The sequence below is a fragment of the Balaenoptera physalus genome (genome assembly GCF_965194825.1).
Source record: "Balaenoptera physalus genome assembly, chromosome: 17".
Classification (NCBI taxonomy): Eukaryota; Metazoa; Chordata; class Mammalia; order Artiodactyla; family Balaenopteridae; genus Balaenoptera; species Balaenoptera physalus.
The window spans coordinates 5,806,875-5,829,213 of record NC_138895.1 but is presented as its reverse complement, the minus strand read 5'-3'; the positions used below and the strand labels follow the sequence as shown (position 1 = coordinate 5,829,213).

At 38.8% G+C, this 22,339-nt stretch overlaps 1 long non-coding RNA gene across 1 annotated transcript in view; it reads right to left on the bottom strand.

Annotated features, from left to right (window-relative positions):
* Positions 1-1,941: 1,941 nt before the first annotated feature.
* LOC309646601 overlaps positions 1,942-22,339 on the bottom strand; it is a 31,191-nt gene continuing 10,793 nt past the window's right edge. The window contains exons 2-3 of the long non-coding RNA XR_014255455.1: positions 11,445-21,124; positions 1,942-3,866 (exon numbers count right to left, since the gene is read on the bottom strand). This is a non-coding gene — a long non-coding RNA (uncharacterized lncRNA). The remainder of the gene's footprint in view (positions 3,867-11,444; positions 21,125-22,339) is intronic.

The window sequence follows — 22,339 nt, the reverse complement described above, 5'->3', positions numbered from 1 at the left end:
TTTATTAAAAATAACAAAGATTAAAAAGTAAGAAAAAAAAGAAAATAAAAAATAAAAAAATAGAAAGAAGAGAGCAACCAAACCAAGAAACAGATCCACCAAGGATAACAAGCACTAAAAACTATACAAAGATAAATAACTAAATAAATAACTAAAAAAATAAAAAAATAAAAAAGAGAGACGGAACCCTAGGACAAATGGTAAAAGCAAAGCTATACAGACAAAATCACACAAAGAAGCATACATGTACACACTCACAAAAAGAGAAAAAGGAAATATATATATATATATATATATATATATATATATATATATATATATATATGGAAGAGAGCAAACAAATCAATAAACAGATCTACCAATGATAATAAATTCTAAATACTAAACTAAGATAAACATAAAACCAGAAACAAATTAGATGAAGTAAGCAAACCACAAGTCTACAGTTGCTCCCAAAATCCCTAATTTTGGGATGATTTGTTGTGTATTCACGTATTCCACAGATGTAGGGTACATCAAGTTGATTGTGGAGCTTTAATCCGCTGCTACTGAGGCTGCTGGGAGAGATTTCCCTTTCTCTTCTGTGTTCGCACAGCTCCCGGGGTTCACCTTTGGATTTGGCCTTGCCTCTGCGTGTAGGTAGCCTGAGGGCGTCTGTTCTTCGCTCAGACAGGACAGGGTTAAAGGAGTGGCTGATTAAGGGTCTCTGGCTCACTCAGGCCGGGGGGAGGGAGGGGTACGGATGCAGGACGAGCCTGCGGCGGCAGAGGCGTCGTGACGTTGCACCAGCCCGAGGCGCGCTGCTTGTTCTCCCAGGGAAATTGTCCCTGGATCACGGGACCCTGATAGTGGCGGGCTGCACAGGCTCCCGGGAGGGGCGGTGTGGAGAGTGACCTGTGCTCGCACACAGGCTTCTTGGTGGCGGCAGCAGCAGCCTTAGCGTCCCATGCCCGTCTCTGGGGCCCGCGCTGATCGCCACGGCTCGCGCCCATCTCTGGAGCTGATTTAGGCTGTGCTCTGAACCCCCTCTCCTCACACACCTCAAAACAATGCTCTCTTGCCTCTTCGGCAGGTCCAGACTTTTTCCCGGACTCCCTCCCGGCTAGCTGTGGAGCACTAGCCCCGTGGAGACTGTGTTCATGCCGCCAACCCCAGTCCTCTCCCTGGGATCTGACCTCCAAAGTCCGAGCCTCAGCTCCCAGCCCCCGCCTGCCCTGGCGAGTGAACAGAAAGGCCTCTCGGGCTGGTGAGTGCTGGTGGGCACTGATCTTTTGTGCGGGAATCTCTCCGCTTTGCCCTCTGCACCCTGGTTGCTGAGCTCTCCTCCGTGGCTCCGAAGCTTCCCCCCCACCCACCCCCCATCTCCGCCAGTGAAGGCGCTTCCTAGTGTGTGGAAACTTTTCCTCCTTCACAGCTCCCTCCCTGAGGGGCAGGTCCCATCCCTATTCTTTTGTCTCTGTTTTTTCTTTTTTCTTTTGCCCTCCCCTGGTATGTGGGGAGTTTCTTGCCTTTTGGGAGGTCTGAGGTCTTCTGCCAGCATTCAGTAGGTGTTCTGTAGGAGCTGTTCCACGTGTAGATGTATTTCTGATATATCTGTGGGGAGGAAGGAGATTTCCACGTCTTACTCCTCTGCCATCTTGAAGGTCTCTCCATTTTTAGGGATTTTCATGATCAGGTTTTTTAAAATACTAATTAGATAAATACCTTTCAATGATGACATCTTAATTCAAACCAATTTAAATGTGACCTCTAGAAATAAATGGCTCATTTGCTGTCAGGACTTAAAAGTCATATTTTCCTCCTCATTCCAATACCTATCCTCTACATTTTTAAACATAAAGCTATCTGCTGTTCTTTGAAAGGAAAAAGATTATAATGATCAAAGGCTTTGCATGTATTAAAGAACACTGAAGGACGTACATTTGTGCTCTCGCCTGCTGGTTTGTATGCATATCAAAGACAGTGGTGTCTGTTCCCAAATCTATCTATACCAGTTATATTTGTTATAATAATTATGTAAATTAATAAAATATCACACAAGCCATGAATTATGAGGGTGAAAAGAGTTGTTTCTAATGAAACTATGTTGAATGCAGTAGAAAGACTGAGTGAAGGCAAAAGACATTAAAAAATGTTGAGTGTGGTGTGTGCAAAAGACCATTCTTGAAGAAAAATATATAATAAATACAAAGCACTCTCCTCTAAATTCAGCTTGTTTGCAAAAATACACAAGTGGTTACTCATCTTTAAAAAGATTGAATCTGGAAATCACAGATTCCAATTGTGTAATAGAGAAACCTAAGCCTCTACAAAAAAGACAATGAGAAACTTAGAGCCCTCAGGGACCTACTCAAGAAGTGACCTTGGGCATCCATTCAAAAATTATCAATAAATGTTCTTTCTATGTATAAAATCAAAATAAGGTGGGTAAGATATATGTGTGGGTATCTTTAATTCTCCACCTCAGCCTGATTTTTTTCTGTTAGTTAATCAAGTGTTTGTCCCTATCACACATCTTCTACTGTAACATAAACTTCTGAAAGCTTCTGTTTTCTTGGTGAAATAAAGGGCAATGCTGCTTCTGAGTAGCAGTGGGTAGAAGTGCTGGAGGTTTGGAGAAGGTGGGAAGGAGTACATTTAAACACCTAGGATTGCGGGCATGAGACGTCAGAGGAGGCTGGTGGACATCAGTTTAGAGTAATACCAGCCTGATTGGAGGGTTTTCTCCAGCAACCCTCTGCTACTTGGATACAGGTGATGGGAGTGTGGGTGGCTCAGTTCATTCAAGGTTAAGGGGTTACCAGGTGGGTGGGACCGAAGCAGTGGAAGGCATCAGAAGTGACAATATTTACAAGAAGGTGATCATAATAATGAATCATAGGCGGTACACTAGACAAGGAAGAATGATAACAAGAGGACGGCCAGCAGGTAGAAAGTTGTGGGATTAAAGAATTAAAATTTTCAATGAGATTGAAAGTGTTGCTGCGAGAGCACTTGAGCGTGTGAGCTAAACTGATAGGGAGGTAGGATTGGGAGGTTTTAGTTGGAGATTTCAGAGGTGGTAGGGTTTTTAGTGATGATATGGTCCAAGATATGACTATGGGGTGGGTGGATGTGGTACAGGTGTCAAAAAGTCATTGGAAAGAGATGGCCTAGGAACCGAGAAGCTAAAACGTGAAGACATCTTCACAGATGTTGAAGTCATCTGAGTTGCTGGCAAGAGTTTGGGCAGAAAAAGAAGGCTGCCATCCAGGGGCCAAAGTGTTCAGTGAATGAAGTCATGGGAACATGTGAACGGAATTTTGACTGTTTCAAGGAAGAGGGACCTTATATGAGTGAATGATGTGAGCTTCAAAGAAGCAGTATTGTTTTTATTTTTATTTTTTCAGAAGAACAGGAGACCTAATGGTCTGGAAATGATGGTAGGGAGTGTGGCTGGGGTAACAGAGACAACATCTAAGGCAACTGAGATAGGAGAAAAGAAAACCAGCCTTTTTTGAGAAGGCTTCTGGAAAAATGTTATCAGAAAAGAGCTGGCTTGCAGGCAAAAAGTTCACAGGAAGGTTCCCAGAAGATGAAGAAGATGATGAAGCTGTGGAGGATGCAGGGGTGTTTACTGATCCAAGAGTAAGAGCTACTTGTTCAAGACCAGGGAGCCAATCAGAGCTCTGCCAGAATCCAGACGCAAGTGTGTTTGACTCCTAAGCAGAGTCATGTTGCTTATCGAGCAAAAGAAAGAGAGAGAGAAAATTCACCCAAATTAGTGAATTGGATGTTGGACGTGGGGAAATACATTTTCAAAATTCTTTCATTCTTCTCTTTTATCTTGACAATCTCAAGGACATTAGTGGTGTTACAGTGGCATTCTATCTGAAAATGAAACAGAGAAAAGAGAATAGTTATGTAGTCCCAGAAAATACAGCAGCTCCACTTAGCTTCAGAGACTCGATGTGAAGGTAAAAATTCAGGTGAGTCTTTTGGAGCTGGAAGAGATATTACATCAATTGAGACAGCGATGCTGTTTTAGAGCTTATGAAGCACTTTTTATAAACTGTTGTTGCACTGGAATTCTTCCCACAAGAAACTATTCAGAATGAAAATGACAACGGGAAGATCAAATTCTCATCAAAGTTGATTATTCTGGCAGAAAGAGTATGCAAAATATCTTGAAGGCATGTGCACAATGCTTAATGCATATCATTTAGTATTCATTTTCTTAAATAGTGCATGTAATTGATGAAACATCTTCTACTTTGGAACATTCTATCCCTAAACCCCTGTAAACGAAATGATACCATTCAAGGTCCAATATTCTGACCAAATTCATATCTCTTCTCTGTGAAGGATGATAGAGTACAAGGTCAAGGGAACTAGGAACAGGATGTGGGATATATTTATTTAACCCTCTAACATTTGGACTATAAAAACAACATAAAAATTATGAGGAAATCCCTGTCGAATTCTGACTGGAAAATTCCTGTAATATGAAATGATTAGACAGAGTTTCCCAGAGCAATGGGCCCCTTCAGCTCTTCTTTTCCCTCAACTCTGTAGAAAAAAACATATATATAGTGATGATTCTTTCTGCCAGCAGATAAAAATCTCATTATCCTCTGATCTATAATCTGCTTTTCCCCAGTGATCTACATTGTCTTTATTCCCCTAAGTTAACATCCAAGAAAAAGTATTTTTCCCAGCTTTCTAGGTTCAATGGCCACCACTGTTTTATCTGCCTGGTATCTTCATGGATTTTTCTTGAAACTCCACTAATCCCTTGTATCTAACCATACAACGTGTGGAGCAAAAAATGCCACAAGGCAATGTGACCGTGTCCACTCTTGATGAGTCCAGGGATGGACACCTGACTTAAGTTAGACCAATCAGAGTAAAGCTCAAATGCTGTCAGTATCGTGTGTACTTCCTTGGAAGATCAATGGAATGAAGGAAGGTGATCTGAAGGACAAGGGGGGAGAATAAATCATCATAAGTGTGTTTTCAGTGATGTTGCTGCTGCTTAGACAGCAGAGATGAAGATGCAGACTAAACCCTCCTTTCTTCCTGTCCAATTGCTTCTCATATCCATCCGAATTCCTGTCCAAGGATTCTATGAGACAGCCCCTTATCTTTGTGTCTTTATATGACAATGCCTTCCTGATTTTGCTGAAGCCACTATATCTTGGAATGTTGCTCTCCAAGCAAACAAAATACTAGGTATTCAAGAAGTTGTTGCATCTGTAGTTTCTCTAAGATATGCCAGGAATACACAGTTTTTGAAGCAGAAGCATTAAAAGAATGCATCCATTTCTGTACTAACAAGCACTTTGAAATATCTGTCTCAACCACAACCCTGTGAGTAATAATAATAATGAGAGTTATTGTTTCCTGTGAGGTAAGAAGTTCTCAACCACGTAGATTATAGTCATCACTGCATTCAATCTTCACACAGTGCTTAGATGCTTAACGGAAACTGGAGCTCAGAACAGTCAAGTGAGATGGACAGAGATTCCCCACCCAGGTCCGTCTTTAAGTGAGGACTTGTCCCAGCTGTTGGAAATGCCGTCGGCAGGCAGTCTTCAGCTATCTGGTATACCTCGCTGCTCAATTCCTCCACTGCCCATCCTGCATCCTTCTCCTCCCTTCTACAGCTATTCATCCCAATGTCCCCCACAATAAACACCTGAACACAATTGTCTGGCTCAGAGGCTGCTCCCTGGGAAATCCGACCTCCAGTGACTGGATTGTCCAAGTTCCTTCAGCCTGCAAGGGCAGAGCTAGAATTTATATTGGGGTCTTTTTGACCCCAAGCACGTACATTTCTCCTCTGTACTAGCCACAGTATATATAATACATCAGTGCAAAAAATTATTAAGATACCACTAAATCATAACTATTTAGTTCACAATGCTTGCTTTGTCAATAGAAACACAGTATTTTCCTCAATTATCCCAGAGAGAAAACTCTGAAATTTGTAAAAAAAAAAAAACTGTTCTTTCCTTACTAGAAATACCTCTAAGAGTATCAAATACAAAATTTAAAAGTGGAAGTCTGACAGTAAAACTTCCCCTTGACTGCAAAGAAAATAATTCATTTGTGAAAAGAAATGATGTTCTATATCTTCATTATTGCTGCAAAATACATTTACGTGTGGTATAATACATTTTAATCTCAATTCCAAATAAAATGTATACCGGTAGTTTCCCATAAATTACTGTCTTATTAATGCTGAAAAATTCTGACCCTAAAACCAGTGGGAGAAAAGCAGGAAAGCAGATGAAAATGTCAGAATTTCCCACTCACAATCTTGATTCTTTCCCTATTAATGAAGAATTCATATTCAGCTTTTTAGAGTCACTCAACCCAGAAACCACCCACCCAACCCCATTTTCAACCCTTGGGGGTTACTTTGAAATGACCTTTCTCTATGTACAAAGATTACAGAAAGCCCTTCTCAACAAATTTGATCCAGTTGGAGAAGAAAATAAAATAATTTCAAAGGCTCTTCTGGGTTTTTTCCAACAAAATAATGGACATTAAGGAGTTAATGAGTAGGCGGCCTTGAATGAATCCCATTTCTATTCCCCAGTAAACCTGGAGGGAGCTGAGCTGGCAGAAGAACAAAGGTGAGGCCGCACAGCTCTGTGTCGGAGCCCCTCCCTCCGCTGTGGGAAGCCAGCTGGGCAGATTTATCCCAATGAGGAAAATGTTTTTCTTCCTTAATGTGGATTAGACCACACTGCCCCTGAGAAGTACTGCTTCTCCTTAGATGTGTGTATGTATGTGCGTGTGTCATTTGATTTGATACTTAACTCCTGAATGACCCTGAAGGATGAAAAGACATCTTCTTCAAAGGAGCCTGAAGTGCGTGCAAAAGCCTAATTGCAGCTTTGTGCTGACTTGGAATTGTGTTGCTGAAGCCCAGGCAGAAGCATTCCGCTCAATGAGCTCGTACCCACCGCCCATCCAGATCCACGCTGACCCCCAGATGCTATCCGTCAGCACCACCTAGACATCAGGAGATCTGCACGTGGGTCGTGACCCCCCTCAGCTTGCTGAGGGGTGAGAGGAGAAGCGGAGATGGAGCCTATGGAAAAAAGGATGGGTTTCCCTGAATGGGAGTCACGATGTCGCGGTCCTGATAAGGGGATTTGCTGAGAACAGAACCGATGGGACAGCAAGGCCATTCCATGGAGTGTTCAACTTTTTTATTGTGTCTATTCTTATGAACTGTGAAGGCACTTAAATAAATAGATAGTTTATAAAAAGAGTAAAATCTTTCTAAATCCTAAATCCCTTACTTAATTAGTTAGTTCCCCCGTCCAGGACAGTTGGGTGCCCCGTAGCCTTGGGTGGTAACAGTGTGGGAGACAAGGGCAGCGAGAGCACAGTGTGGGCGTCTCGCGTTCATCCCTGTGCGCTGTCCCTGGGGACGCAGCGGGCATCCTCTCGAGGCGGATGATAAACAGGGGCCCTGGCGGGTGGGTGGGCGGCGGTGCTTCTGGTGGACAGGTGAGGAGGGGCTGAGAAAAGAAGTAGCCAGGAAACATCTTGAAAGCAAGTATGACATAATCTTTCTTTCCAGAATATACTGGAAGCAGGTGACCTTTCAAGACTGAGGGAGTTTGCTGCTTCTCAGGCCCCTTCCTGGGAGGGAACGTCGGTCCAGCACCCAGGCCAGCATAACAAACCTTGAACACCAATTGGATCTTATTTAGTGGCTGGGCCGCTCTGTTTCGTGACCCATTTGTGTACTTAAAAACTGTAATTAACTGCTGACATTTGAAAAATGGGAGGTTTCAACGAAAATTCAGATTTCTAGCTTTTTAATCAAGCAATACCAAGCTCCCATCCTAGAATGACAACACCCAGCCAACACTGAGTCGCCACCACTGCCTTTATGGGGGGATCAGGGCTCTGCGGACCCACCAGGCAGCTCCCCTCACACTCAGAGTGGGCCTGGCCCCGCCTGTGTGTACGCTGCCCAAGTCCAGGGCAAGCGGGGAAGGGTTACATTGCACCTGTCACCTAAAGAAGTACTATGAAAACCATTTTATTTTTACATTTTGCTTATTCACATCTGTGATTTCAAGGAAGGAACTTTGCAAAATAACTAAATGGAAATGACATCTAGCTTGCAGCTAAGACCATAGATTTCAAACACCCTCAAAAAAAACCCCGATATTTTTCATGATGTAAACAAATGCAACTTTGAGTTGCAAAATTGGCCAAAGCAGTGAGAAGTTGGGAAAGCAATTTCTGACACACTGAGACAGCATCAGAGTCCAAGGACTTTGAGGTGCACATCTTAGAGTGTCATCACTCATATCACAAATGTCCCTATTTATAAATATGGGGAGAAGACAACTAGTCCAGAGTATTTTTCTCCTACATATTGCTTTTCTGGTTGAGGCAAGAGATCAGCAAGTTAAGTTATACAACCTGAAGGAGACCCATTCCATCTTACCCAACATCATTCTCAGTACGTTTGACTGTATATAACAACAAATTAAAATAAAATTGAATTGCACATGTCCTCACTAACTACAGAATTTAAAGTGCCCAAATCTAAAGCTAATACATAAATTTTGGTGATATGTCCATAAACAGATTTTAGAAAAGTATCTTCATAGAGTATTTCCCGGAGCAGTTTCTTCAAATGCCCTCAGAAGGGAATCTCTTCTGTCCCCAGTTTACTTGGTTAAAATATGAAATGCATTGCATTTTAGTTGCGTTGGTCTTTCCAATGAGATTATTTAGAACTGCTTCTCAAATGTCTCCCCGGTTTGGGGCCTCCCAGCAGTCAGTAACAGAGAAAGTAGGTATTTAGAGAATAGCCTGCCCTAGATGAGTCATTCTTATTTGTGGAATTCTGTACAGTAAAAATGAGCACAGATAGACTGATCTCATTTCGTTTCTAGCCTCATAGGCACTTTCCTTAACTATTTCACTCTCAGAATCTAGAAGATCAGCAAAAAAAAAAAAAAAAAAAAAAGAATTGAAAGGGGGAGCTGGTGGAGGATATGATTCAAAACAAGTCATTTAATGTAGCTCCCTTTTCCAATACAAGTTACCATACGGACGCTGCTAGCCTAAGACATAACCCGAAGCAAAGAGCCAGGCTGATCTCAAGAAGAGGTGACTCAATTCATGCAGGAGAAGCACTGGACAGAGTCGCCTGCCCACAGTGACGTCTTCCATCCTCCTCCTCACTCCAGTCTGAGCTTCCTACCCTTCACTCCACCTTCTGCTATTCTGCAAGAAGCAATGGGCATGGAGTCAGAACATCTGAGTTTTAATTTAGATCTGCCACTTGTTTTATGACTGACCACTTTATTTCATTTTCCTGATCTTCAGTTTTGCTCTCTGTTCAATGAGGATAAAAACAATAATCCTGCAGGGTTGTGGTGAAAAAGCATTTATTCATTCAACAAGTATCTATTGAGCTCTTACTGAGTGCCAGGCACTGTTCTAAGTGCTGGAAAGACAGCGATGGAAAAAAATTCAATGTTTCCGTGCTTATGTCGCTTATATTCTATGGGAGAGACCATAGAAATATAACATAATATTAACTTAATATAATGTTGCAATATACTAAATGTAATGCAATGTAGAGATAACTAATATGAAGGAAAAAAAAAATTAAGAAAACAATCCCATTTACAATTGCATCAAAAGGAATAAAATACCTAGAAATAAATCTAACTAAGGAGGTAAAAGACCTGTACTCAGAAAACTATAAAAAACTGCTGAAAGAATTTGAAGATGACACAAACAGATGGAAAGATATACCATAATCGTGGAATGAAAGAATTAATATTGTTAAAATCACCACACTACCCAAGGCAATCTACAGATTCAGTGCAATATTAAAATACCAGTTGCATTTTTCAAAGAACTAGAACAAATAATTCTAAAATTTGTATGGAAACACAAAAGATCCCAAATAGTCAAACAATCTTGAGAAAGAAGAACAAAGCTGGAGGTATCATACTCCCTGATTTCAAACTATACTACAAAGCTACAGTGATCAAAGCAGTATGATACTGGCACAAAAACAGACTATAGATCAATGGAACAGAATAGAAAGCCCAGAAATGAACCTACATGTATATGGTCAATTAATCTATGACAAAGGAGGCAAGAATATACATTGGGGAAAAGACAGTCTCTTCAGTAAATAGTGTTGGGAGTACAGAACAGTTACATGCAAAAGAATCAAACTGGACTACTTTCTCACACCATGCACAGAAATAAATTCGACATTGATTAAAGAGCAAAATGTAATACCTGAAACCATAAAAGTTCTAGAAAAAACATAGACAGTACACTCTTGACATTCGTCTTAGTAATACTTTTTTTGGATCTGTCTCCTCAGGCAAGGAAAAGAAAATCAAAAATAAACAAATGGGACTGCATCAAAATAGAAAGCTTTTGCACAGGGAAGGAAACTGCATACAAAATGAAAAGGCCACCTACTGAATGGGGGAAGATATTTGCAAATGGTATACTCTATAAGGGGTTAATATCTAAAATATACAAAGAACTCATACAACTCAAAATAAAAAAAAAAACACAAAAAAACAAAAAAACCCAGTTAAGAAATGGACAGAGGACCTGAATAGACATTTTTCCAAAGAGAAAATGTAGATGGCCAACAGACACACGAAAAGGTACTCAATATCACTAATCATCAGGGAAATGCAAAACAAAACCACAATGAGCTATCACCTCACACCTGTCAGAATGGCTATTATCAAAAAGACAACAAATGACAAGCGTTGGCAAGAATGTGGAAAAAAGGGAACCCTCATACACTGTTGGTGGGAATGTAAATTGGTGCAGCCACTATGGGAAACAGTATGGAGGTTCCTCAAAAAACTAAAAATAGAACTACCTTATGATCCAGAAATTCCACTCCTGGGTATTTATCAAGCATTAATTAGAAAAGATGTGTGCACCCCTATGCTCATTGCAACATTATTTTTATGATAGCCAAAATATGGAAGTAATTGAAGTGCCCGTCAATAGATAAATGGATAAAGTAAATGGGATACATATGCACAATCTAATATTACTCAGTCATAAAAAAGAATGAAATTTTGCCATTTGTGATAGCATGGATGGACCTAGAGGGTATTAATTATGCTAAGTGAAATAAGTCAGATAGAGAAAGACAAATACTGTATAATTTCGCTTATATTTGGAATCTAAAAAAACAAAACAAAAAAACCAAACATAATAAACAGAAATAGAGTTATAGATACAGAGGACAAGTAGGTGTTTGCCAGAGGGGAGAGGTGTTGGGACAGGAAAAATATAGGTGAGCGAGACCAAGAGGTAAAAACTTTCAGTTGTAAAATAAATAAGTCATGGTTATGAAATGTACAGTGTGGGGAATATAGTCAATAACTGTAATATCGTTGTATGGTGACAAATGGTAACTAGACTTATCACGGTGATCATTTTGAGATGAATAAAAATATCAAATCACTGTGTTGTGTCCCAGGAATTAGCAGAGTGTTGTAGGCCAATTATTCAAAAACAGACAAACAAAACTAAAAAAAAAAAATTAAAAAAGAGATCAGATTTGTGATTACCTGAAGCAGGGGGAGAGGGGAGGGAGAATTGGATGAAGGTGGTGAAAAGTGCTCTTCCAATTATACAATAAATAAGTACCACGGATGTAATGTATAACATAAATATAATTAACGCTGCTGTACTTTATATGTGAAAGGTGTTAAAAGAGGAAATCCTAGGAGAGCTCATCACAAGGAAAAATATTTTTCTCTTTCTTTAACTTTGTATCTATATGAGAGGATGATTGCTCACTAAACTTATTGTGGTCATAATTTCATCATGTATGTAAGTCAAATCGTTCTGTTGTACACCTTGAACTTATACAGTGCTGGATGCCAATGACATCTCAATAAAACTGGAAGGAAAAATACTTGTGTTGGGGACTGAAAAAAACACTCAGTAAACTGATATTCAACTGAAGCCAAATTGAGTCCTGGAGAAGCAACTAAAAGTGAGAGCCAAGAATCTCTGAGGCTGAAGGAAAGATGCCATTAGGAAGGTGAGAAGCCCAAAGAAAATCTTAAGGCTATCTTACATTTTGCCCTGGGAAGGCCACTAGGGTTGTGAAAAAATTTTAAGACTTCATTACATACCAATAATCATTTTAATGATATTTTTAATATTTTAAAATATAAAATTATTTAAGCATTAAAAAGTTATTACATACTGGTGCCTTGGTACTGACAGAATAGCTTATATCAAACTCCATTTCCTTTCAATGACAAATTAAACTCTGGAGAAAATATAAATTTACAACAGTTTTAAGAAATTAGAGGGTAACCAAACCTTGGCAGAAACCGCGGGAGATACACGTACACCCAGCTTTCCTCTGAGCCAGTTCATGTATCACACAGGGAAAAACTCAAGAAGAAGGCAGACTTCAAACAGATCGTAGAAGATTGGGTTAGAATTCAGGGTTGTCAGAACAGTGAGAAATCGAAGCAGGAAATCCCAGGAAAAAGGAAGCCATGGAGGGGAGAGACCCAATATGTGCACATAAGCTCCTCTCAAATCCTTTGCTGTTTTTGAGCTGCACAGATGAGGAGAGAGAGGGACCCAGCTGGGAGCAGCACCTGCCCTGGTGCTGCAGAGACAAGAGCTGGGAGTTGAAGCCTCAAGAGTTAGAAGGACTTGGTAACACTAGACCTTCACTGTGACTCCAAAAATGCCACGTGTTAGGAGCAAAGAAAAGTTCACTATTTCATAGTTATAGTTCAAATACATGTTGGGAAACACTCCTGCTAACTAATCCCCAAACTAAAAACCACATTCTTAAAACTAAGGGCAAAACAGGAATAAATCCACCCTAACAAAGCTTAAATCAAGACTCTGCATCATCAGTGATATGGTGGTAATTTTTAAAAACATTTTATTTTGGAATAAGTTTTTGGATTCACAGAACACTTGCAAACACAGTGCAAAGAGTTCCCATATGCCCTTCGCCCTCCTTCCCCTAATGCTAGTAGTTTACATAATCATAGTACAATTATCAAAACCAGATAATTAACATTGGTGCAATACTATTAACTAAACCCCAAAACAGGTGTTATTCAAATTTCATCAATTTTTCCACTAGTGTCCTTTTCTGTTCCAGGACCCCATCCAAGATCCCTTGATACATTTTTTTAAATCTCCTCCAAGGGCGACAATCTCCAATTTTCAGTCTCTCCTTGTTTTTTGTGACCTTGACACTTTTGATAAGTGCTGGTCTATTATTCTGTAGAATGTTCCTCAGTTTAGGTTTGTCTCATGATTAGATTGATTTTGCACTTTATGCAAGAATGGCACAGAAGTCATGTTGTGCCATTTTTATTGCATCCTATCAGATGATATGTGATATCAATATGTCTTATTTCTGGTGCTGTTAACTAGATAGAAGGTGGTGTGTGCAGGGTTTCTCCACTGTAAAGTTAATATTTTTCTTTTTATACTTAATGAATATTCTGTGAGCAAGACTTTGAGACTACGCATACCGCTTCTCCTAAAATGCTAATTTTAGTGACACTTGGTGGATCTTACCTGCAGCAATTATTATCATGGCATTTGCCTAATGTTATTTTATATTTCCTTCATACTTTCTACGTATATTAATTAGAATTCTTCTGTAAGGAAGAGCTTTCTTTTTTCTTCTGTGTACCTGTTTATTCAATTATTTATTTATATAAGCATGGATTCACAAATATTTGTTTTATTTTATGAGTTAGAATCCAGTGTGATCATTATTTTGTTACTCAAGTTGTTCCAGTTTTGGCAACTGGAAGATCCTTCCTCTTGGCTCCTGTGTCCTTTCCATAAGCTCCTCATCCCTCCCCCTTTTTTATTAAGCATATTTTTATTTTCACTACTCCAAGGAACTATGGTTCCTTTTATTGAATGATATATGCCAGTAATTTAATTGCCACTAGGACAAAACTCAACACTCTTCAGAGGAAATAACAAAATGCAGAGTTTCGACAACGTATCATCAATCATGTGCAGTATACATTCAAAAATGTCTAGACTTATGAACAAGTAAGACAACAAGGCTCATTATCAGTTAACAGAAACAGTCTGACACACGACCCAAACATTGAAATTACTTGGCAAAGATTTTTAAAATAACTAGGATAAATATGTAAGAGAATCTACAGAAAAGGGTAAAGAGAGAGAGAATCTCCAGGGAGACATGAAAACTGAAAAAAAAGGTGGGGGGAAGAAATCCTAAAACTGAAACATATAATACCTAAAATCTAAAAGAGGTGTGAACCACCAGCTTGATCATATATTAATATATTTTGACAAATGTTTTGCCATATTTACTTAAGCTTTAAAAAAAAAGATATGACTTTAATGATACATTTCAATCCTCTTTTGTATTTTTCTCTGATGCCATTTCCCTTGTGCCCCCACCAGAGCTGATTATCTTTCTGAATTTGGAATTTGTTTTTATCATAGGTGATGTACATTATTCAGCAAATGTATGTATCTAAAACCATTATGTAGTATTTTTGCATGTTTTTTTGAAAAATGTGTTCTAAAATTTTATTTTTTACTAAATATCATGTTTTTCAGATTTACCCATGTTCATATTTATAGTTCATTAATTCTGATAGAGTATTTCATTTCTTGAATGTATCACAATTAAATCACCTATTCTTCTTTTGGTATACACAGATTGTTTCCAGTTGCTCAGTATTAAAAATAGTGCTTTCATAAATATTACTGTGTACATCTCCTTGAGCACATGTGAGAGATTTTCCCTATTATATATTCCTATGAGCAGAATTTCTGGTTTTAGGATTTAGGCATTTTAATGAACTTTATATCATCAAATTTTGCTTCCAATGTTGTTGCACCTATTTACATTGCCAAAAGCAGTGCATGGTATAAGTCTTCATTTTTCCACATACTTGCCGAAAGTTGGTATCATTTGCCTTTTAAATTGTTGTCCATCTAATGGGTGTCTAATTGCACCTGATTAATTTGTATTTACTTGGGGGGGTGGTGAGATTGTCACATATTTACAGTATATTCAGGTTTCCCTTCTGTAAATTACCTATTCCTCTCCTTTGTCCATTTTCTATTGGATGATTTGTTCGTGCACAATTGCCACGGAAGTTTCCTTATAAATTCTGAAAAGTCATCTCTGCCAGTTATATGATTTTTAAACATATTCTCTCAGTCTGTATTTTGGTTTAACATTGTTTATGATATAATTTGTTGAACAGAAATGTTAAATTTAAGTAGTTTTGAAAATATGTGTTATTTAAGAAATTCTTCCCTTCTATGGCATTATATTTTTCTTTAATATTTTCTTCTAGAATATTTAGATCTCTAAAACATCTTAAATTTATTTTTGTGTTTGGAATGTTAAAGGAATTTTTTTTCTGTATGGATAAGCAATGATTCCAGAACCATTTATCAAATGTCCCCTCATTTCCCCACTAATTCATAATTCCACCTGTTTTCACATACGCATGAGTCTGGGCTCTCACTGTTCTATATGTCTATCACATGCCATCCCGTCCTGATTGCTATAGCCTTAACTTTTGCCTTATCTGGTATGGAAATCTCTCAACTTCTTTTTCTTGAAAATATCCTAACTACTCTTGACTCTTTACTTTTAGGGTTTTAGGATCAGCTTGTCGATTTCCACAAAAATTCCATTGGGATTTTTAGAATGGATTTGCATTGAACTTAGAGATTAATTTGGAGGAAATTGACGTCCTTGTGATACAGTCTTTTTAACTTTGAACATGTTCTACTTCACTATTTATTCAAATCTTCTTTTACATCTTCCAGTAATGCTTTAAAGTTTTCTCCATATAGTTTTTACGATCCTTTTATTGGATTTATTCTTAGATGCCATATGTTTTGCTGCTATTGGGAATATGATACTTCATTTTTATTATATTTGCTAATTAGTTATTGCTGGTGTAATGTTATGGCTTTTTATGTGCAGTTGTGGAAATCTCTTAGTTCTCAGAGTTTGTTTTGACAGTGGTTTGAAATATGATAAATATGTGGATGGTAAAGCATTACCCCATCATATTCAGTGGCCACATAACATAGACTCTCCTTCCCCTTGGCCAGCTTGGAGAACTCTGGTTTACATGCTACCAATTTAGAATGACCTAAATGTAAGTAATGTTTGAAACATAAACTTAAGTTCTATCAGAGTGATCAGTTGGATTGCCAAACCCTTTTCTCTGGTGCCTATGCTTACTTTAAATATAGTTCAGGATGTACTTGTCATCTGTCCTTTGTTATAGGTCACTTCTTGGTTTTTGAATCGTGGTGAATGCAACTCTGCTCTGGTGCTACTGATGGTGGATCTCAGACTCAATCTAGGGTGAGCTGGTCGCAGGATGGCTCCTGTGAAGGGGCCTGTTGGGGACAGATGAACCAGTCAGCTGGGAAATAAGCATATTGTTTTTTTCTTTGAGTTCTTATGTTAATGTGAAGGGAACTGAGGCCCTTTACATACCTTGAGTCGCTTAATTTTCAAAATGTTTCAATGGGGTATCATTGTCTTATTTTACAAATACGAAAGCAAGATTAGGAAATCAAATAACCTGCAAAGAAAGCATGATATGATCTTTTTCTACTTAATTCTAATAGCTGTGCTTTTCCCACTATCCCATTAATCGATGTTCATTTTTACCAGTGTTTTATTTGTATTGTATCAATATTACATTTCTTGTACGCAAGTTGATTTTTGTGATGAAGAGACATTTCAGAGGCTCAGCTAATCAGTTACTCATGTGGTCAGTGACAAAGACTGTTCCTTGCAGAGATGTGTGGGTGGTGAGCCCGACATTCCCGTGGAATAACGTGCTGAGGGCAGGTCCCAGCACTGAGCAACAGCCTTGGCTGCACAGCCCCTTACATGCTGTAATCAGCACAAATGTCTACAGGCTAATTAAGGGAACAAAATGGAAAGACTCTTGACTCTCAGAAAATACTTCTTGTTAAGTAAAGCATCTGGAAGAGAAACAACCATAGCGAATCACTAATATCAGAAAAATCAATGGTTATTATGCAAAAAACATTGACAATTTGCTGGGAATTTTTTCTGAGAACAGAACAAAAGGAAATGGAATTTATATCTCTACAGTCAAAGATATTGTAGGAAGACATAAGGAAATTATACTTAAGGATGATTTTTTTTACGTTGTTACAGCAAAATAACAATTTTGCCCCTCAATGAACCCTTCTTTCCCCTCCAAAATCTGCTCTTACCTCTATTATCTGTAAAATACAGAGGACAAGTAAGAATTATTGCCCAATAAATTTGGAGAAATGTTTCTTTGTTGGCCTGGCCAAAATACATCTTGTTAAACTTGGAGAGCCCTTATATAGTAACAATGTAGAATTCCATTTTGGGTTATTTAAAGTATTGAATGTCTCTATTGCAAGTCTTCTATAGTAACAAAGGGAATAAACTAGAAACTTACTCTTGCATATCCCATTAGCCTTGTAATTTGGTGTATCTTTAAAAACAAGAAAATCATATAAGAGAATCATATACATTTTCTTTCTCTCCAAATCTTCAATTTCTTCGCTGCTTTCCCTGGCATGAAACCTTCAGAGGGCTGTTTATATAACGAAAATCCCTATTTGGTAACCATTTATGTTTCCTTTCCAATCTGAGCAGAAAGTTCAGAGGCCAGCATATCTATTGTAATTTATTAAAACAAAACAAAACATGCAAAAGCAAAAAAATAAATAAATAAAACAGCACCTTAACAGTCAGCTTCACCTTTCAACCCAAGGAAGAGCTGACTTCGCATCGCAGGTGCTTTGTTGCCTTGACAATACATCTCGTGTTCCCAAAAGACTGCAGTCACATGTAGGAGTCACAAAAACATCTGAGAATGTTATTGTCTGCTGTGTTAAAATCTGGGCCAATGGAAGGGGAAAAAAACCCAACGCTGAGTACATTTGTTCTTGGTTTAAATAATTATTCATACTTACATTAAGGTTGTGATAGTTATGCCGCTATACATTTACCCAGTCATCAAGGGACAGAAAATCTCTTCTAGGTCAGAATAAAATAGTTCATGTAAAACATCTTTTAAAGTTACCACAATAAAATAATAACTGCCACCATCGTTAAGTGTTTTCTATGTGCCGGGCACTGCTCTAATGTTTAAAATTAATTCATCTCGATCTTTACAAAAAGAGTTATAATGAAAGTTCTTCATTAACCCATTTAATTGCCACAAGAACCCTCAGTGGAAGCGGTGTAAGTATTTTCATTTTAAGGATGAGGGAAGTGAAGAAGAGAGAGTAATTGCCTGTGGCCATATGAGCAGCAAACGGAGGAGCAGCGTTTGATCCCAGGCGGGTGCGGAGCCCACGTGCTCCTGCGTGATGCCATAGCTGCCTCTACAGCCTCCTCCAGCTTCAGAGGAGAGGACCGAAGCCTAGAGGGGGTAACCTGCTCAACATCCCACCGTGGAGGCACCGCGTTTGAGCCTGGTGTTCACAGAGCCGAAGTCCGCACTCTTCCTCGGTGTTGGGGAAACAGGCAGCGGACCCTCGGTGCTCTGTCTGCAGGTGGCCCCGGGGGGCTGCCCGAATCCACAGCTTGTCGTGCAAATAGAAAGATCTGTCCTCTAATAACGTGTTGCATACGGTCAAAGACCACAGCGGTCTGGCAGGATTAGAAGCCTGGTGCGGAATATGACTGTCCCCTCTTCCCTGTGTTCAGAGGAGATGGAACGGGGGCAGTGACGGTCCTTCTCATGAAAGGCCGGCCATCCTATGACGGGAAGTGAGCGCTCAAAGGTTCCGAAGGGAGGGGCTGCTGGCTGCTGGCTTTTCCTGTTTCCTCTACTTGAGCTCAATATGTGCAAATGTGAGAGACTGATTGATGTGTTGAAGGGTAATTCAGCCTTCAACAAAATTGAAGAAAATATCATTGTGGGTACAAATTGCACTCATTAAGCCAGGTTTCTGAAGCCAAAATCCAAGCTGTCCTGAATTTATTGTCTTATTACAGTCCAAGTAATATAATTAAAAGCTATGGCTGGCACATAATGACTAATGATACAAAAACCACTCTGCTTCTTCTGGGTGTCAATATTTATTCACAGGTTCCCTCACTAGATCAAATTAACCATCTTGGATAGCCTTAGGCTAATTTTGTTGCTGTTGTTTTTGTCCTATAAGTAGACCTATCACATTCCAGCTAGCCGCGGATCTTTGAAGAAAGAACTGACTCAGTCAGGCTCATTTTATACTTAATTAACTATGAGACATTCCACTTTGGGGTAAATACTGAGTAGTTAGACTTATCCAGGTTTTTAAAGCCAGCCCAGCATTCTACATTCAACAAATAATAGATGGATTGATAAAGATTCATGTATCTTCACGGGGTCTGAACTAGTGAATGAGTTGGGTGAAAGTTTTCCTAGAGTCAATTGGGCAAGAGAGGGGTGATGATTGCTCAGAGACCTGTCTGTTTTAATCTCGTTCTCCCTAGAAAGATGTGAATTTCTTGAAAGCAAGGTTCTGCTTTACTTACTAATTTTCATTTGCCAAGCGCAGCACCTAGGGCATAGTGAGAGCTTCGTAAATGTTTATTAAATGAATGAATGAATGAGGTGGACGTGAGACATGAGTGCGAAATATGTCACTAATTAGCCTGAAGGGTGTGTGTCACAGGTGACACACTCAGACAACGAAAAAGTCTTTCTGAGGTATATTCTGAGAAGCACAGAATGGAAAGTATGTAAAGCTTACATTAACTATATATATATATATATATATATATATATATATATATATATATATATATATATATACACACACACATATATGTATTTACATATACATTTGTATGTAATAATATAACAAGTCACAAATAATATTCAGTGAGGTTTCAGTGTTAACTTCCAATGTCTCCTCACTGAAGGGGTGGGGAGAACCTTTTGCCAATTGTGTGTTCTATGTTCTGATTCTATCTGGACCCTCCTCTGTCCATTCTTGTTTAAACGGACACTTCCTATCACAATATATACGAATATCGAATCATTATGTGGTACCCTTGAAACGAATATAACGTTATATGTCAATTATACCCCAATAGAAAATTAAAATAAAATAAAAGGGCACTTCCATTTAGATTTATATTAATGGTAGAGACATCTCAGAAGTTATATTGAAGGTCGAACCAGGTTTCGCTCTGACCCCATTGACGGCTTTTCTCCAGTTCTAGTTAATTTGTGGCTCCATAGAGGTGCCCCACTCTTTTAAAGTACATTCTGCAAAATAACTCCCACCTGCTTGCTTTCTTTCTCTCTCCCTCTTAATGAAAACTTTCTGCTTTGAAGGCAAGAAGGGATGTAATAGACTTTCTTGGATTTTAGCAGGAACAAAATAGATCCCCAACAAAAATGATTACTCTACTGCATAGAGCACTGAGTTTCTGCAACTTATTTTGTTTTTATTCAAACTTCCCACCCAGTATAGCAGCCTGTGCTTTTACTCTTAACTCTTTTCCATTCCCTGAGGATGGGCTACATATACACCCAAACAAAAATATAGCTAAAATATCCATCATTTGTATATCCCTTGACAATTAAAATAATTTCTGATTAAATGACTAATTTATTGCCTATAAGGTCCAGCTTAGAAACCAAAGCCAGGACTGTTTATGAACAGTCATATTTATGCCTCTGATTACATTAACCCCTTATTGGCCCCAGGCCAAAATTGCGTTTTTATTCTTCTAGTCTTTGCAAAATATTTTAAAGTATTTCTTCCAGTTTAACACCAACGCCTATTGATGGCAGGATTTTCAGGTGATTTCATCCAGAAACTCTTCATCGGGACTCAGATATCTCAGTCCTCGCCGCCAGTGGGGTGACGTCCTGCAGCCCCATCGCCGCCGGGGGACTGAGAGGCTGCAATCACTCCACTCACAGGTGGTGTAGACGAGGGGCAAAACATCCTTATTCTGGAAGCCTGTGCAAAGAGTTATTCCTGTTGCTCTTCCCTGCATCTTTTCAGTCCTTAAAAATGTCTTTCTCAAATATCCTATGATATCGCTTACATGTGGAATCTAAAAAAACAAAAAATGATACAAATGAACTTATTTACAAAACAGAAACAGACTCACAGACTTCGAAAACAAACTTATGGTTACCAAAGGGGAAAAGTGGTGGAGAGGGATAAATCAGGAGTTTGGGATTAACATATACGCACCACTATATATAAAATAGATAATCAACAAGGGCATACTGTATAGCACAGGGAACTCTACTCAGTATTCTCTAACAACCTATACGGGAAAGTAATCTGCAAAAGAATGGATATACGTATATGTATAACTGAACCATTTTGATGTACACCTGAAACTAACACAACATTGTAAATCAACTCTACTCCAATATAAAATTAAAAAGTAAATTAAAAAAATAAAAAATAGTCTGTACCTTTACAAAAAAAAGTCTTTCTGCAAGGGAGTTATCAGCATAACATCACACAGTTTCAAAAAGCTTCTGAAGACGGATAGTTTATTTGTGAATACAGTCATTATTTGCCCTTGCCCACTTCAGCCCAGACAGTTCTCTCTTATCCCCAGGCTGCTCTCTGGGCTTGCGGATTATTCGGGTCATTTGCTCTGCCTCTTTCCTCTTCTGTTGGAAGCATCTTGCCATTTCAGTGGGTGGGACTTTGTTTGCAAACGTGCCAGAGCAGAGAAGAAAGGAGAAAATTAAAAATGAACTTAGGGACTTCCCTGGTGGTCCAGTGGTCAGGACTCCATGTTTTCACTGCCAAGGGCCCAGGTTCGGTCCCTGGTCAGGGAACTAAGATCCCACAAGCCATGTGGCGTGGCCAAAAATAAATAAATAAAAATAAATAAAATGAACTTAGTTTGCTACTTGTTCACAATCCTAGTGTATATTTTCTTTGTTTAATTCCTTGTTTGTTTTCTGTCGTTGATATGTTTTGCAAGGGGAAGAAGGTAGAATCTAGAAGACAGGGTATGGAGGATTTGAAAATATTGATTAAAATTTTTTGCTATTTTCTGGTATTTTAAATTATGCGTGTTCAGTGTAATTAGACGCAAAGAACATCAAATCTCTTTTAAGGCAGTTATTTCAGGTCTTTTCTCTATTATGGGTTATGGATTCTTTTAAGGTAAATTAGAATCTTGATATTATTAAGATTGTCTGAAAATGATATAATTTTCTATGTTGAAATCCATTAGTTACTACTTGCTGAGACTATCCAATGAGCTGAATTGACTGTCCCCAGCTCTTTTGCATTTTAT